Source organism: Monodelphis domestica, chromosome 3 (genome assembly GCF_027887165.1).
Source record: "Monodelphis domestica isolate mMonDom1 chromosome 3, mMonDom1.pri, whole genome shotgun sequence".
Lineage (NCBI taxonomy): Eukaryota > Metazoa > Chordata > Mammalia > Didelphimorphia > Didelphidae > Monodelphis > Monodelphis domestica.
In genome coordinates this window covers 385,671,803-385,686,381 of record NC_077229.1, presented here as the reverse complement: position 1 = coordinate 385,686,381, position 14,579 = coordinate 385,671,803, and positions in this window count along the sequence as shown.

Sequence of the window (14,579 nt, the reverse complement as noted above, 5' to 3'; positions counted from 1 at the left end):
GGGGACAATATAGCACCTGTCTTATGAGATTCTTATGAGAGGAAAATAAAATAAACTATGTTAAGAATCTTGCAAAAATGATTTAATTTTGTCAGCTTTTATTGTTATTAAGAAAGACAATTCTTGTTGAACTCTAAGTGAAGGAGTGGAGGGAGAGACAGAATGGGACTAAAAATTGTTAGGAGACTAGTTCATACATGTGGAAATGATGGCAACAGAAACAATAGAGGAAAACATATGTTCCTCAGGAATGCTATCCATAGGATTTGGTCATCAATGAACAATAAAAGGTGATAGAAGGTAAGAGCTCTGGAGAAAAGAAGATACAGGAAATGAGATGGCGGGAAGACTAGAAAAGATAATTGTATTCCTCAAGTATATCAATAGTTGCCACATGAAAGAAGAATTAGATTTGCTTTTCTTGACCCCAGAACATAAGAGACTGAGTTAGGCTTAATGCAAGGAAAGGCTTCGGAACAATTAGATGTACCAAAAATGAAATGGCTGATTTTGAGAGGTAGCAGATTCCCCTTTCATGGAAAATCTAATAGAGAATGCTCAATTGTTGGGAAGGTTCAGAGGGAATTCCATTGTAAGTACAGGTTGGAGCAAATATCCTAAATTTTCTATCAGTTCTGAAATCCTGTGATTTTGTAGAGTTCTAATGTTTTTAGTGAATTTATTTATTTTAGCAAAATATCTTTAGGAAAACGTTTTAGTTTCAAACTGAGGAACACATGTTGCTCTGTTGAAGTCCTGGCAATAGCACCATAGACACTTCCCTCATTTCAGTTCCAAAATATTTAATAATGACTTTTGTGGCCAGGGACAGAGGCCAAAACATCTGGGGCTCCTAGGGTGTGGGGTCTTCAGGGAGAGTGGAAAGTCAAAATTAGTACTGGGAACTAAGAGATGAGTTTTGACATTGGTGAAGGGTGACAAGCAATCTTTAGTCTTTCCTATTTCTCCCTTTTACCCCTCAAAATCTGTTGTCCCACATGAATACTGATAAACTTATAGAATCAATAATTTATACTTCTATCTTTACTTACTCACAACTCCTTAACCTCTATTGTCTCTACCCACTAAACTGAAACTCTTTTCTCAAAGGTGACCTGCAATTTACTTTTCTCATGATCACTTTCTATTTATTTTTGTGAATCATTTTTCTTTCCCTTTTTCTCTGCTACAGTATGGAAATCCTCAATTTTCTGTCCTCACTCTTCTTTTGTGTGTGTGTGTGTGTGTTTGTTTCCTTGGCAGTTGTATCCATCCCCTTGGACTATAACTTGCACCTCTATGCAGTGACATAATCAGAGTGGTATGTTAGGAAAGTTACCAAGACATCATTGTGGAGGATAGATTGGAGAGGAGATAGGCTAGTAGTAGGAAGACCACCTAGAAGGCTATTTTAATAATTGAAGGTGGCTTCAACAGAAATATAAAATATGGGATAAGTATGAGAAATATTATGGGAGTAAATTCAACAGTATTTGTTGCAACTGATTGGAATTAGAGGATGAGGGACATGGAAAGGCCAAAGATTATAAGGTTAAAATCTTACATATATGATTAGGAGGGTGGTTGTGCCTATCTATAGAAATATTGAAGTTTGGTCAATCAAAAAGCATTTTGTAATGTGTCAGGCTCTGGGGTAGGCACTGGCGATACAATTAAAAGGGAAATGGTTCTTGTTTTTGAATTTACATCTATTGACAAACAGCTTGTATGCATTTAAATAGAAACAAAATGAATTCACACATTTTGTGTATACATATATATACATATATATATATCCACACATAATCAAAATCCATGTGTGCATGTATGTATATATACATTTATAAAATATATAGATAAAATATATGTTACATACATACAAATGTATGTTTTACATAAATTATATACAGTGCTAGTAGTTGAGGTAGAGTAGGGTAAAGAGACACAGCATGCTATAGTGCATAAGGCACAGGATAAAGACCTGGATTCAAATACTACCTCAAACACGTAACAACTTTATGGTCATGGGCAAATCATTTAATCTTTCAGCCTCTGGTTCTTTATATACCAAATGAAGAGTTTGAATATGATGGTTTCTGAGGTACCTGTTATCTCCAAATCAATATGGAATCACAGGGAGGGGTGCCAAAGGGGACACTGGGAGATAGAAGTTAATGATTGGAATGACAAGAGCTAATATGCACAGGAAGGAATAAGAGCCCTCCAGGATATGGAATGAATAAAAGAATCAAGCCTGCTCATCTGGTTGGCAGTAATTAGGGCAGTATAGTTTGGGACCACAAGCAGGAGGAAGGCCAGCAATAGTAAAGAGAGAAGTCCTGAGAAGGAAGAGATTCTTCACTAACTAATTAAGCCAAACAGTTCCAAAGTTCCATATAAAATGTGAGTGAAGTGAGTGCCACAGTTTTGGGAAGCACAAATGAAGTTCTACTCATTATTTCTTGAATGATCTCAAAGCAGAAGGAGAAAGATTAAAGTCTCATAGAAAATGGCTATCTGTCAATGTTATCGCCTCTTAAACCTCCTCCCTTATCCAGTGATCCACATACAACTTTAGTATATTAAAAAATGAACATACGTGCCTTACTAAATTACTCCTTTCCTATGTGATTCTTAAAAATAATTTTTTATGGACCAGACCTATGATTTCATTGATATTACAGGAAAACTCCTTCTGTGATGTACCACTTATATTCTGAGTTGGTTTCTTAAACTAGCTAAATAACCCCAGGTCCTGATTTGTAGACTCAGCATATCAAACTATTTCTAATAGATGCCTCACTTGTCAAAACAAAGTAAGAAATGACAGAGACTAAGACACACATATAGAAGAGAAAAACAGACAGAGAGATAGAGACAAACAGATTATTTTTGGATTCATTGAAGTTTGTTAGCTCACCAAAGATGCAGGACATATTTTTAAAAGTTCAGTTTGCATCATTAATATTTTGCCTATAATTTTCTTAAGTCTAGACAATAAACAAACTAAAACAAGACAAAATCAAGCCCTGATTTGTGGTATTTGTTGATTTCTGAGGCTTAAATGCTTACACTGAAATTTTAACAAGTTCTGATGAATCAAGCTAATTGCACCTTAATTCTGCAACAACCTCTATAGGTGTGACAAAAATGTCAAACCAGACCATCTACTCAGGAGAAGTGGAAGAGAATCGTGGCTGTCCTAGATCCTTGTCATGATGTTGTAGACTGTTTCTCCAAAAGCTTTGTTCCTATTCCTACATTATTGTTCAGTGTGGTCCTCAGTTTTAGGGATTCTGGCATCTCCTTCTAACTCTTTCCTACCCAATTTCTCTCAGTTGGACTTTCTCATTCTTTTCCTCTTTGGGCCTCCTCACAATTCATTCTAGCTACTTCAGTCCTATCCTGGTCTTTGTATCACAGTTAAATCAATCAGTCAATCAATCAAGAAACTTTTATTAAATCCCTACTATATGTCAGGTATCCTGCTAGATATTGGGGACCTAACTCATATTCCATTTTAAATAACATCTGTATGTCATTTAACACTATAATCTCCTGGGGAAAGTGTTTTTACATCCTCTTGATCCAAGGAGAATAAATTCCTGCTTCTGTGCTTAGGGAGGCCCTTGACCATCAGAAAGAATAATAGACCATTCAAGTGTAAGTGTATTGCTGGCATTGGGAAAACTGCCAAAAAAACCCTCAATGTTTGTCAGCATATCTTTTAGGAATAATATGAAGAGCAAGGGTGGCATATCACTACTCTGTGACTGATGTATTAATCTGGAAGGAGATAACAATTGTGTGTCTCTCTAAGGACAATTGGAATGTCAATATACTAAAGGGCTTCCAAGTTTGCACCCACATGACTAATCCTCTTTTAAGGCACATTTTTAAAAAATAGAGCAAAAACCCTAAGGAGACAAAGGATTGCTAGGTCCTCTTCCCATTCTTTCTAGCCTTCCTTTGCCAAATGATATTCAGTTCAGTTTAATTCAACAAGAATTTATTATGCAGCTGTATATCAGACACTGTACTAGGTACTGGGGATATGAAGAGAAAAATGAGTGCCAGAATATCTTGTGTAATTTTTTTCTTTGTTTTTCTTTTTTTTATGGGGGGGGTGGGTTGAGTTGGACCTATGATTTCATCAGTGTAGAAAATTTCTAGTGAAAAAACTCTCTTTTCTAATGCACTTTATAGTATCTGAGGATTGCCTGAGGCCCAAGTGACTTGCCTAAAGTTATACTGATGTCTATCACTTGTATACTCTGGATCAGTTTGACCAGATATAGAATGATGGAGGGAAAAGTAATGTGAGCCCTCCTTTCTTTGCCTATCGAATATCTATCTATACATCCTTTAAAGCTGATCTTAGATAATAATTTTCCTTAAAACCTTCCTTGATACCCAACCCATAGGGAATAATGATTTTCTCTCCTCAGATGTCACAAAGAACTATATTGTATAACCTCTAATATAATATTATTTGGCTTTTTAATAACTATATTAGTTTCTCATCTTCCTCTTAGACTATGAGATCCATAAGTGCATTGTCTTATCAGATTTCTCTTTATTTCACTCTGTGGTCTAGTCATAAAATTGAAGAAACTGAAATAACAGATTAAGTAACTGCCCCAGGGCCACTACTAATAATTATTTGAGGCTATATATGTACTCAAATCTTCCAGTTTCCAAACCTGACATTCTATCCCCTAGCCACCAAAACATAGTAAAATAAAATCGATAGGAATACAAATAAATCATATAATTCAGTGAAAAAAATCAAATGCCTACATACAAGAAGGGAGAAAAGGAGATAGGTAATACTCATATGAAAAAGACCTTAATATCTAAGAATCTTAGTAGACTATAAGCTTTATATGAAATAAATTAGGTTACATGATTAGAAGGATAGCATGTAGAATAATAGGTATGATAATTCCATTCTATTTCCTGTTGGTCTGCCACATCTTAAGAATTGTGCTTAGAGTAAGAAAGAAGGACATTGACAACCAGGAGTCTCAACAGTGTGGTGAATATACTTGAGACCATGCTCCAAGAGGGCACATTGAAAGAATTGTGGGTAATAGGCAGGAACATGACATATAGCCTTAAGTTTTTGAAGCCCTTTGTAGTTATTCAGGAAATGTATATGACTTGCTTTACTGGACTGTGAAAGTTGTGAAAAGGCAGAGAGTAATGGATGGAAGTGGTAGAGAGGTATTATGAGGAATAACTTCATAACAATTAGAGTTAGTAGAATGTTTTGCCTTCAGAGATATTGAGATCCCCATTGGTGTATTTTTTCAATTGGAGTTTGTATGACCACTTGTGGTACATGTGGTGGAAAGGATTTTCTGTTAAGTTGAAACTGAACTGAATGGTTAATCAGTCCATAAACCTTTCTTAATAATTTATTTGTATGCTCCATGTCTCCTCAACTATAAGATTCTCTCATTCCAAGGTGAGTTTTGAGTTAATGCTATTTAAAAGAGATTGAAATAAGTAGGCTTTTAAATATATAGTTAGAAGCACAATGGGTTTTTTAAGAGATAAGGGAAGGGCTAGGGAAAGAAAATTTAACTCTTAAGTGTTATCTTACACTTCCTTAGCACTGTTGATAGAAATGTTTGGAAGATCAAGGCACCATATTAGTTTATGAAGCTCCTTGGAGATATTAAGGACAACTAATGCTTGAGCCATAACTAAATGTCAGAGTTTTCTTTACTCCCAAATGATCAACATTTTTCTATGACCAAAAAGCTTAGTGATGAACTCTTTTAAAGTGCCAGTTCAAATCCCATTATAGTTGATTTGGTTCTTGTATTTTGAGATAAGTTAATACAGTACATGTGTGTTTAGGAATGGGAATGTAAATCCAGTTTTCCATCTGCTTGGCCTGAACATTAATTCTCTCTTCTGTTTTTTTAGATTCTGGCCAAATATAATTTTTATATATGCACTTTAAGTGAACTTTTCCTCCAAATCTAGCATTCCCACTATGAACTATATTTTCTAAAAATGTAAATATTTCTTATACCTCCAAGCCTCAGGACATCTGCATTAAAATGATAAAGACTGAATATCATTAGAATTTTTTAAAAATAGTCTAATAGTCTCAAAGCAACTAACCCTATAACCTAAGTGTTTCTGGGTCAAAGGTAAATGGATTTGGATTACACATTAAAGGTCAAGAGATTCAAATATGTAAGAACTATGTGGGAGGCAAGACTGATGTTTCAGGGAGGAGGATAAGATGTTTCATGGAAAATGCTCTGTTATAACATTAGAAATTAGAAATGTAGAAGGCTTTATTACAAATGATTGGTTTTCAGTTGCTTAAAGAATTTTATCATACTGTAATTTTTATTCAGTTGATGTAGAAGATATATTATTATAGAATGCATTTTAATTGGTAGTTGCATTATTTATAAGGTTAATTCACTTTATATTTGTATAGCTTTATAGTTGGCTAAGTATTTTTGAATTTTTTCTGCATTCCTGCCATATCTGAATCAGTGCTTACCATGAACTTGCAAATGAACACTTAGTTGATAAACAATCAGTCAATAGTCAAAACACATTTATTAAGTGCTTGCTATATTCTAGGCTCTGGATACAAAGAAGAATAAAAGGTAATCTATGTTCTTGAGAAGTGCACAATATAATGAGGGTGACAATATGGAAATAACTATGCACCAAAAAGCTATATACAGTGTAGGACAAAATGATCAATAGAGGGAAGGCATCAAAATTAAGAGGAATTGAAATAGACTTCCCATAGAAGATGAGATTTTAGCTTGGACTTGAAGGAAACCAAGAAAATCAGGAGAGAGATATGAAAAGGGGGAACATCCCATGCCTGGAGTGTCCTGTTGAGAAATTACTGAATCAAAAGGGTTAAGATAGAAGACTGGCCAATCAGAAGGATATTGTAAGAGTCCAGGTTTGAAGAGATGAAGTATTGCACCAGGGCTCAGGAGAGTATCAGAAATATTGGTGGAAGTCCCATGGGAAGTATTAGAGATGAGAAGGAGGCACAGATGAGACATTTTACAAAGGTAAAATTAACAGGTCTTGGCAGAAGATGGTATGTGGAGACTGAGTAGTTGAGGCTGACATTTAGGTTAGAATTGATTAAGAAGATGGTGGTGCCTTTGACCCTGATAGGAAAGTTTGGAAGGGGTATTGAAATTGATAATCAAAGGGTTTCAGTTTGGACATTTTGTGTTTAAGATGTCTATAGGACATTTAGTTTGAGATGTCTGATTGGCAACTGGAGATGTAAGGACTATTGTTCAATTGGTCACTTGTGCCCAACCCTACATGGACCATATTTTCTATGTGGTTTTCTTGGCAAAGATCTCAAGTGACTTGCCATTTCCTTCTCTAGGAGATTAAGTCAAATAGAGGCTCTGCCCAAGGTTATCCAGCTAGTCAGTTTCTAAAGCCAGATTTAAACTGGGTCTTCCTGCCTTCAGGCTCAGTGCTCTATCCATGGACCCACCTACCTGCATCCTGATGATGTAAGACTAGAAGTCAGTAAAGAGGTTAGGGCTAAATAGATAGTTGTGAAGATCATCATTATTAAAATGATAATTGAATCCATGGAGACTGGTTAAATCACCAAGTGAAATAATATAAAGGGAAAAGAGAAGAGGGACCAAGAGAGCCTTCTGGAAACCCACAGTTAGTGGGTATGACTTGGATGTAAATGCAGCAAAGAAGATTGAGAAGGGATAGCAAGATAAGTAGGAGGAGAAATAGGAGTGAGCAAAATCCTTCCCCATACATCCCCCAAAAATATCTAGAGAGAAGAGAATAATCAATAGTTTCAAAAGTTGCAGAAAGATGAGAAAAGGTCATTATATTTGGCAATGAAGAGATCACTAGTTACTTTGGAGAAAGAAGTTTTGGTTAAATAATGAAGTCAAAAGTCAGAAGACCAGAGATCTGAGAAGAGAATGAGAGAAAAAAGGAAGAAAGCCTTCTTAAGGAATTTAGCAACAAGAAGAAGGGATTTGGGATAGAGATACAGAATAAAGTGAGTGGAGAGAGAAATTTGTTGAGAGGAAGAGAGAGCATTCCAGCTTATTATCCTATTTCTTTAAAATTATAAACCCTGTTCATTGTTAATCAGTAATGCCTATCTAAATTAAGAACCTATTGGAGTAAAAAAAAAAAAGGTGAACCATTAAACATTTTTCATCCACCTGTTTTTTTTTCTACTATGGGTTATTAAAAGAAGTTTTTTTTCAGTTCTTAGGTTTAAAGAAATCAGCATAATGCATTCTGGAAAAAAAAAAGGATGCTTAGAAAATATCACCAGAGGGAATCCAAATTAATTTGTTACCTCATTACTGTGACCAATATTTTATATCTCATTTGGAACTGATAATCAAAGGTCAGTGAATAAGGTTATGCTCAATGTCAAATCTATAATATCAAATATTTTATTTAAATGTATGACCAATTGAACAACCTTCCTTACATCTCCAATTGCCAATTAAACATCTCAAATATATGCACAGTGCCTTGTTGGAAGGGAGTCTTCAAGACCACATTTTATGCTGAGAGAAATGCTTCTTTGGTATACATCAAACAATAAACACAGTGGAACACTATGTTCTCTACTCATCTTGGCCAGTCGTGATTGTGAGGATATGATATTTGTGTGATGAAAATTCTGATAAAGATTTTATAGAAATGAAAGATTCTTTTGAACTCTAGATGTTATGTTCTGATATGCATCCTTAGTCGCCATCACTGCAAAACTTGAAAAAGGCTAAGGGATAACTTTTAGACTGTTTTCTATTTTTCTATATTTCACTCCACAAAAGTCCTTATTTGATGTGGAGATGGAACAGGCCTGGTAGACAGTACAAGACTGTGATATTTGTTGAGTAATCTCTGTGGCAGTCATTACTTGTTCTCTAAGGACAAGATAGACAAGGTATAAAGGTTCTCACTTAGAATTTAATCATTAGAGATGAATTCTTTGGTCACGATTACCTATACAAGAAAATGATTTAAGAATAAAAGTTTGAATAAGATTGTAAAAACAGAATTTTAACAACTTTGCAAAGTGACCTAATGAGGTAGTAGTCATCATTCAGACTTGTTTTCTTTGAATCTTATGATAGAATTAAAATGAAAAATGCACTTGAAAATTGAAAGTTTTCCCAATACTAAAGATAGTAAAAAGTTCCCCTATATTGTAGGGTATTTGGAACTACCTGTAGGAATCTTTTTATGTCCCTTTTCATTTTAGAGTTGTTTTGGTGATATTAACCAGATAGGAAGGATCAGTCTTTTTATTAAAAATCATATTTTCTTCAGGACCATATGGTCATTCCATTTGCCAAAGCAGTATGTAATAATTTAAAGAAATCTCAAAGGATAGGCATTTAACTTACAAATTCCCAAAGCAGAAAAAAGTAGATTTTGTGTGAAATTTCAGATTTTAGGTGATAAAGATAGTAACTTCCACAAAATAATGATTCCCACCTGTCCTCAATAATGGCCATAGGAAAACAAGACGTACTTTATCAGGTTATTTGCTGTAAGAAAGTAAAATTCCAACTTAAATTTTCCACAATGATTATCCAAGAACTAGCCAATCAGAAACCAATTCTTAAATGCGCTAAGAAATAAAGAAATCTCTGGACTGAAATTCTGAGCTGAAAAACTGATTTTATTCATGGACAAATAATTCAGTGGTCTCATCACCATTCCCAGTCTGTGATGAAAGACATCTTGTGGATGATTACAGTTGTTTTTATAGGCTTTTGAAAGTTGATACAAATCATTGATTAATAAAACCCAATATTTAAGCTATGTTAGCTATAGTTAGTAAATTATAATACAAGGTCCAAGCACTTTAATGATACTATCACTAGTATCTTCAGACAATATTTTAGGAAAAAGACTTACTGATATTATCATAAACAATAATTCATAAGAAGAAACTTAAAGATACACAAAGTTATCCTTTTGAGTCATAAAATCTGATGACCCTACTAGTGACATACATTTCTAGAAAAGAAAATCCTGTTCCTACTTTTATAACTGACTCTATGATTGCTTCTGTTATCTTTATTCAAAATCAGGAGATAGTAAAGCTATATACCTAACATAGGAAGGTTTACAACAGGAGTTCTTAATTTAACTGTTTCCTTGTCTATCTCTGCTTATGTACAGTTAATTAACAATTGGAATGCGCCTTTCTTACATTCTAATAACTTATATTACTTAATAGATTATATTTATATATTACATAATATCATATTTTATATATATGCATAAAGAAATTTAAAGAAATAAATGCATATTAAGCCCTTCAATACTTTTCATGTGCTAGGCATTGTGCTAGATACAAGGATAAAAATACAAAGGAGAAATAGTAAATATCCTGGTAAATACAGTAAGTCTCATTTTCCTACAGTCATTGAAGAGTTAATGGGGTATTTAAATGTAACAAACTAATATATGACTATATTAGAAACAAAACCCAAAAATTAAACAAATACACAAAAAAAACACATCAAGGGAAGGAATATGTAATGTCTGAAAACAAGTTGAGGACAGTTGATAAAGGATTGCAAATGATAAAGAGAGGAATTTGCATTTATATCTGAAATTTATTATTTTTTCTGTATCTCCTTATTTCCCATATTTATCAAAATAGGATCATTCTTTATGCCAGGGATGTATTCTGACTTCAACTCTGATTCTTGAAGATTCTTTTAAAAGTCAGCTCAAGAGCCTCCTTAAATAAAATTTTTCTTGATCCCTCCCAGTTGCCATTGCTCTCTCTCTCCCATAAATTTATCTTGCATTTTTTTATATACTATTATTTATTTACATGTCTTCCTCCATAGAATGTAAGCTTCTCCAGGACAGAGTCTAATTCATTTTTTTTGTCTCTATTTCACTAATATCTGGAACAGAATCCATATTTAATAAATGTTTATTGATTGACTGATATGCTGAAACCCTAGCAGGAAAAACCAGTTCAGGTTTAAACTATTTTTCTGGTTGGTACAGTATAGACTCGAATTATTTGAAAGACATTTCTTTTATATTTGAAGGTTACTTGCAGAACTTAATATTTTTCAATTGAATTGTTGAATTTAACTGGTATGGCTTGGATTTTTCAACCTTCTCTTTTTTTTTTCTTCCTGAAAATGATCTGTGAATTCTTTTATTTGGAATTTTATTTTCTATACTGGGAAATTCAGGACAATTCTCTTTTATTATTTCATTCATTATAGTGTCAAGTATTTTTATACTGTCCTGCTCTTCTGAGAGACCTAGGATTCTTAGGTGGTCTGTACATCCTGTCATGAAGATCAATATATTTTGCTTGCATAAGGAGTATATTTTCTTTTAATGTTAATTTTGTTTCTCTTCTAGATTGTTCTTAACTTCTGGATAATACACTCCCAACACATTTTTCTCTCTTTTGTTTCTTTGGTGATACTTACCATTGCATATTCTAGTTTTTATATTCTGCTTACTTATTATTTTTTGTCTGTGTAGGACTTAAATTCTACTCTTACAATTCCCATTTCTCTTTTGAACCATTTAGGAACAGTGTTTTGACTCAACATTAGGTGCTGAATCATCTTCTTTTGGTTTGTAGTGTTTATTCTTAATTGTCTGAAATTATTTACTAGATTTAGAGATTATGTTTCTTTCTGCTCTTACATTGTTGATTTTTCTGTTTATGTTCAAAGTCTTTGTGTTTTATTTTTTTCTGTGAACTTTGATAATTTCAATCTCTTTTCTCACTATTATTTTCTCTATCACTCATGTTCTAACATCTCCCCCCCTCTGATTGGAATTTCCTTAAATGCTGGATCACAAAGTACTTCAGACTCCTCCCATGCTGGAAAATTCAGGGTTCACGAAGTATCTGCATCAAATGACTTCTGGGTATTCAAAACTAAACTCAGCTAGATGCTGTACTCTTTTCCTTACCTTTGGTGGAATGATACATGATTTCCTATCCTGATCCTATCCTGTTCCTTCTGTTCCTCAGGCTTTTGACCTGGCACTGGCAATTCTCAGCCTATTTGTCCCAACACCAGCAGTTCAGGACTTTGCAGAATTGGTGCAATGAGATTGCAGCTCTTGGCAGGCTTTTGATCTAGAAGATTTATGGATGAGTTGAGTGCCACAATCTAAGTAAACTTCCTTCTATAGCCTTGAACAATGGCCTTTTTAGTAATGGAAAGAAGGAAGAAGGGGCTGGGATTTAAGAGTGTTTTGCTGTAAGCCTTTGTCATATTATTGAATTTGGGAATACAACCTTGCTGGTGGCCGGTAATGTGGGAGATAGGTATAAGGTGCTGAGTGATCTCAGGTTCAATAAACATCAATTTCTGTTGTTTAAAAAAATGAATTTTTTTTCCAGATTACAAGTCAATAAAATTTTCAACAAATGTTTTCTAACATTCTACAATCCGTGTTCCCTCTCTTCTTTTCACCTCTCTCTCTTTCTTTATATCATGTTATAGATTTTACATATGTTATCATACAATACATATTTCCATGTTTATCATGTTTTGAAACAAGAAATATATTGCTTACACTAGAAAAAAATTCATGGAGAAAATAAAGTGAAGAATGGTATGTTTCAATATGTATTCAGACTCTATTGGTTACTTCTAAAGTAGTGGATAGCATTTCTTGCCATGAATCATTTGGAGATGTCTTGGATCCTTGCATTATTAAGAATAGTTATTAATAATTAATAATATATTATATATAATATATTATTAAGAATAGTTAAATCATTTATAGTTGATCATCATATGTTATTGCTGTTACTATGTACAATATTCTCTTGGTGGGGTGTATGGGGTACTCAGGGAGGAGTAATATCTTTGGTATGGAGGGCTTGTCGTGCCCTCCTAGGGCAGCTCTCCAGCCTCTGACCCTCACTTGCAACCCAGCTCTCACTTGTGGCTCCCAGTAGCTGCTAGCATGCGGCAGCGTCCACACCCTGGGCAACGGCTTCGACAGGCCGGCTAAACCTTGTGAGGGTAGCCATCGGGTCGTCACCGACCCCTGGTGAACTAAGGCTTTGCTCATCCAGCATGTGAAGACTGTTTCGGCAGAACAGGCAGAAGAAACCAACAAGAAGGTTCAACGGCTGAGATGGCGATGCAGCAAGGCACTGTGGAGTGCTTAGGGCGTGTTGGAGCACAAAAGACAACACGGCCATCCAATGCAGCTGAGGAAGTCTCAAGGCATAACGACTTTTCGTGCCACTGGACCCAGGCTTCCAACACCGAGAGAGTGGGACTGTCTCTGTGCATCGAATTTTCCACTTAAATCTTCATGTACAAGTGTCTTTGTGCACAAAAACACACAAAGACAATCGTCATCCTCGGTTACCGAGAGACTACTACTACTATTCTCTTGGTTTTGCTCAATTAATTTTTTTTTATCACTTCTTTAAGCCTTTCCAAGGCTTTTATTTTGTAATACTCTTGTTTCTCATTTCTTGTGGCATGATAGTACTCAGTTATGAGCATATATCACAACTGGTTCAGTCATTTCCTAATTGATGGGGATACCTTCATTTTCCAGTTTTTTACTATGACAAAAAGAGCTGCTATAAATATTTTTGTATTAATATGTCCTTTGCCCATATCTTTAAAGTTTTGGGGATAACAACCTTGTGGTGATATTGCTGGGTCAAAGAGTGTGCACAGTTTTTATGACCCTTTGGACATGCTAATTCCTGGAACTTTTTAAAACCTTATTTTGGATTCTTGGTATCATAAAACATTCTAAGAACTGATTCTTAATTATTTAGAGCAGTAATTCTTTACCATAATTTTTGTGGCAGTGGAACTTTATGGCATTTTGCTAAAAATGATAGATATCTTAGAATATTATTCATTATAAATACATAAGATGGATGGAAAGAACATGAATCACCAAATGTCAGAATAAATTATTAAAATTATATTTGCCTGTAATCTAGAAAATAATATAGTTTAAAAAGAGAAAAAGTACATAGGATTATAGGAGAAAAATCATTATATTGAAGTATGAATGTCAAAATATTTGTTTTAAAAAACAAGTTAATTGTCCACAGGTTATGAATTCTAGACTTCAAGTTATTGTGGTTTGTTCTTTATTTTCAAAGAGGACCCATGACACCATAGAAACCCTAACCCTAAATTTGTGCCGATTTCTATCATGTCTTGACTTGCATGTAAACTGGATTTAAGTAATGTAGAAGTAAACACAGTCTCTCCTTTTTTCAGAGTCATTGAAGTCCAGAGGCAAGACAAAAATCACAATGATGGGAGATGGCTCAGAATGCAATGGATGACTGACATCTTTGATATCTGAACAAAGTCAAAGTGCTCCACAGCATGTTCTTTTGCAGCTTTCATGGCTATTGGAACATATTGATCTCATTTGCCTATTCCAGTAGGGGAAGTCTTTACATGATTAGGAAAGACATCTCCTTAACCCACTGATGAGCTTGAGGCCCTGATTTAATCTATCTGGTGAGATGATTTTCCTGAAGTGCAGCTGCAGTGCATGCT